Source organism: Gavialis gangeticus, unplaced genomic scaffold, assembly GCF_001723915.1.
Source record: "Gavialis gangeticus isolate Ggan-Ray unplaced genomic scaffold, GavGan_comp1, whole genome shotgun sequence".
NCBI lineage: Eukaryota > Metazoa > Chordata > Crocodylia > Gavialidae > Gavialis > Gavialis gangeticus.
In genome coordinates, this window is record NW_017729025.1 from 129,843,718 (window position 1) to 129,848,557 (window position 4,840).

Here is a 4,840-nt window from a genome sequence, read left to right on the forward strand (position 1 = left end):
CCCCCCCCCCTCCCCAAACGGTGCTTTACTTTGAACTTGGTACATCCCCACACCCAGCCCAGCACATGCCCGGAAGAGGCGTTGTATTAGCTGTACCCGGCTTTCCCAGTGTCTGTATAGGTCAGGTGCTTTAGTGGGCTTTTCTGGCACTTTCATCTAATAGCTGATTGAACCAGCCAAAAAACACCTCTGAAGCATCTGATCTATACAGACACTGCAGAGCTTGGTCAAAGTAACACACTGCTGCTTCTGATAAAACAGTTTTTTGGGGTTTTTTTCCCCCACATCTGTCAGCACCTGTAATGTCTGGGAAAAAAGATTCCAAGATGCTTCAGCTTTACCCCACAAATATATTATAAACATTTGGAAAATAGAGGATCCCATGCTAAGTGATGCAATTTTAGAAACATGCAGAGAGAATAAAAAGGTTACCTGGCTTCCTCAGGCCCTGTTTTCCCTACCAGTAAGTAAGAGAGGAATATTAATATTAAGCTTCTCATAGAGCTTACTAAAGCATGTGCAGTTAAACACTAGCCCAAACTGACAACAGCAACATCCGCTTTGCACTTTGGAGTGCCAGCTTTAAAAATCTGACCTTGGATCTGAACCTAGAGCACAGCTGTCCACCTTCCCCATCCCTCCCCCGCTCTCAGGACTTTGAGCTTGCTGGCTTTGAAATCTGTGGCTTGACTGTATGTCTATAGCAGTCAGTGAAGCACCCTGCGGTTTTTCGGTGGAAGATGGTCAAGATGATTAAGTTGTAGTAAGCCACCTGCTCAAGCAGTTCCCCAATACCACTTGCCCCTGCCCCTCGGTTCATCCCAAGCCATAGGGCTTTGATCAGCATCAGAGCCGAGAACAGACCCCAAATCTCAACGTCAGCCCTGTGCTCTCCCCGCTCAGCCGCATCCCCTCCCCAAGAAGGCGGGGAGCCACGCGCACCCCGACATCATACGAGTTGAGGTCGCAGCTGTTTTTGGCACTGCCCAAAAACGCTGCCAACCCCTGGCCTAAAAGAAGGGCCTGTTCACCTCTTTCTCCACAAGGGCCAGCGGATACTTGGTGTTGGGATCCCTCAGCGTGATGGGAGCCCGCGTCCTCGCCGCCTTGAAGACGAACAGCAAGACCGAGGCGCCCACGACCAGCGCCGCAGCGAGCACGGACAGCTCCTGGGGACGGCAGGGCGGGAAGGGGCGTGAGAGGGCCGGGGTCGCCTCGGGGGTGCACGGGCAGGGGCCCTCCCGGCGCCAGGCGGGGCTGGCAGACAGAGGCAGGAGGGGAAAGGCTGAGGCTGCGCCGGGCGAGGCCCCGCTCCCGCCCGCGCCCCGCTCCGCTCACCTCCATCGCGGCCGGCTCCGCGGGCTGCCGGGCCTGCTGCGCCGCGAGACTAGACCGCCCGGCCCGTGAGACAGTCACCCGCCGCGTCCAGCCCGCCTGGTGCCCTGCCCGGCGCCTCCCTCCGCCGCCCTCCCCCACGCGTCGTCTGCTCGCCCTTCACCTGCCGCCACCCCGCCCTCCCCGCGTCCTCTTTTCATCTTTACCTTTTGCACCCTTTGAGGTAAGGGGCTGTTGTTAATGAAAGCGAGGTACGCGAGAGAGTAACGCTGTGTGTGTGTGCGTGTGTACACAAAAATGCAAAATCTAGAAGTCTGAGTTCAGAGATGATACACTTTATTAGAGCAACTGAGAAACTACCACAAAAAAAAAAAAATGTTTTCTGCAAGCTTTTGGGCGCTCTCACATGTATACACACACACACACACAGCCGTGTGTGTGTGTGTGTGTATATATATATTTATACACACATATACAGACAAATAAATATACACACATTTATTTATATAATATATAATAACAGATGTGTTATATGTATTATATAAATAAATGTGTGTGTATATTTATTTATATGTTTGTATATGTGTGTTTAAATACACACATATATGCGTCTATACGTGTGTATATATGTCTGTGTGTTTATGTGCATTTATATGTATACATATTTGTGTGTGGGGGAGGTATAAAAAAAGTTGTACAATGTAGCTGTACTACTTAAGTTTCACATCACAGTGATTAATTTGTGGTATATACATAACTATATACACACACACACGTGTGTAAACTTACACTGGGCATTTTTTTTTTTTTACGTAAATAAAAACTAAAGGAAGTAATTTTATTTTTTTTAACAAAGTTGCTCTACCCCCACATATATATATCTCCCCCACATACATGCATACACACCCCACACCCAGACAAACTAACCCAACCATTTGTAAGATCTAACAGAGTATTGATGCTTGCATAATATTTTAAGAACTTAATTAATGGTAAAGGCCGGGCAAAAAAGATTCCAAGATTCTTCAGGTTTAAGCGTCAGATGTCCCACAGATGTGTTATAAATATTTGGATAATGGGAGACGGAGATCTGTTAATTTTGGGTGTCCAAAGACCTGATATTCAAAGATTATTGTTGCAGTTCATTTAACATTTCATCTGTTCAGAGCACAACTGTCCCTGGCGTTCAGCGCTGCTGCTATTCAGACATGAAGTGTTTCAAGTTTTACTATGCAGAAAACAAGGAAAATACATTGGTTGAGGGTGAAAAGCTTGATTTAAATGACTAGACTTACAGTGAATCACTGCTTGCAGTGTCTGAGCTAGCTGGTGTATCGTTACAGGGCGCTGCACTGTGGTAGGTTAGATATATTCTAGATATAAGGGAAGGAATGCCAAGAAAACTTCCCATTGTATGTATAATGAGCATCAGTACAAGACAACATAAAGCACAGAACCCCACCCCCAGCCACATTAATTCTTCACTTTGCAGTGAGCATGCTTGTAAAGATACTGAAAAAAAAATTGTTCAGTTCCATAGATGTCATAGACATTTGGGCTGGAAGGGACCCTGAAGGATCAGAGTCCAGCCCCCCATCCCAGGAGCAGGAAGTCAGCAGGGATCATAGGATACCAGCAAGATAAGCATCCAAATGTGTTTTGAAGGCGTTCAAAGTGGGCGCCTGAACCGCCTCAGGTGGCAGTCTGTTCCAAACCTTGGGGGCTTGGACAGTGAAGAAGTTCTTCCTTATGTCCAGCCTGAACCGGTCACAGTGGAGTTTGTGAACGTTTGATCTTGTCATCCCTTGGGGGGCTCTGGTGAACAGTCATTCCCCCAGATCCTGATGAGCACTCCTGATAAGCTTATAGGGGGCCACCAGATCCCCCCTGAGCCTGCGCTTTTCCATTGCTCTCAGCCTCTCATCATAAGGTCTGTTTTCCTGCCCTCTGCTCATGCACGTGACTCTCCTCTGCACCCTTCCATGCAAGTGAGAAGTGTTGATTACGAAAGAGAAATACAAACATCCTATTTCTCAAACCTCTCATTTTCTTAGTTTCTATTATTTTTACTTCCTTGTTCTCTCTGTGTTCTCTCACCTGACTGAAAAGCAAGAGATTTAACATCAACATACTGTTCAATATCCCCATTTCTCAGACTGCCAGAGAACAGAGCTGTGCTCTGGAAGATTCCCTGGCTTACATATAGTCAAAAAGCCTGAGGCTGAATCGATTCAGTCTTTGCAGGTTGGTCTAAGCTGCAGATTAAAGTGAAACAGAAGTGAACAGGCATTTACCTTTGATTCAGGAAATGCAGCCACATGCCTGCAGTGGCCCAGGCCAGAAGCTGGGGCGGTGCTACAGCATGTTTCTCTGGCTGTGTGTTCACTTCTTCTTCCTATATTGCCCCCAAGGTCTCTGGGATCTACAGTCCAGAATTACAGCAGCAGGACTCTGCAGGGTTGCTCATCACCTCTTCTTCTTGGTTTCAGGTGTCTCTGGGCTTTGTAGTCCATAGTTGCAGCCAGCAGTAAGTTTGAGTGAGGGAAGGGGTGTTTAACCCCACGTCCCTGGCTCTAGACCCCAGCTAGGGTTTGTTGGGGGGGGGGGGGTGCATTCCCCACCATAGACTGGGCTGCATCCTTGGCCCCCCTGCCCTTGTCAGCCAGCCCTCATTGCTCTGGGTAGAGAGCAGAGGGGAGGGGCCAGCCCTGCTTTCAAGAGCAGACAGCACAGCACAGCTCAAGGCTGGAAAGCATGCTGGGGAGCTGTAATTTAACTTGAACCAGGAAGGGGTCTGGGACAGAAGTTTCACAAACCTGTTTGACTCAGATCAGTTCAGTCCGATACTACATTCAAGCAGGTTTATTTTAAACCAGTTTCAACCATTTTGAAACTGGTTTATATGCACTGAGCTTCTGTTGTATTACGGGTTTAAACCAATTTATGTTCATTTAAACTCATTTATGTGCAACTTCTGTCCCTAGCCAGTGGATTCATTGCTATGACTACAGGATTCTAAGTCACAGGAGCGATGTGCAGAGGGTACGTGGAGGTGCACGTGCAAGCCCTGCGCGTGGCAGTGCACCCACTACAAAAAGGCACCGCCGACACTGTCACAGTGCTTACGGGTGGTCGCCACTTGCCACCACTGGCGTTTGCGGGTGGTCCACGATCGCTGCTGGCCACTGGCAACATTGTCAGCGGTGTCTGTGGATGGTCACCAACCCCTGCTCGGAGCTCACCACCCCCCTCCCCTAGCACTGACAGCGCCAGGGGTATCTGCGGGAGCTTCTGCTTACTGCCACCACGCTCCTGCTGCCACCATGCCCCCCCAGCCAGCAGGGGAACATGTTGTTCATGCTAAGTCAGCCACATATAATGGACCATAACTAGACCCACAGACTTCGGACAGTACAAGACATATAGCAAATAATGTTAGATTTCGTTACAAAAAATACTAACTGAAGTGGCTTTGCTACTTAAATTCCATAGTAGTGGTTAATTT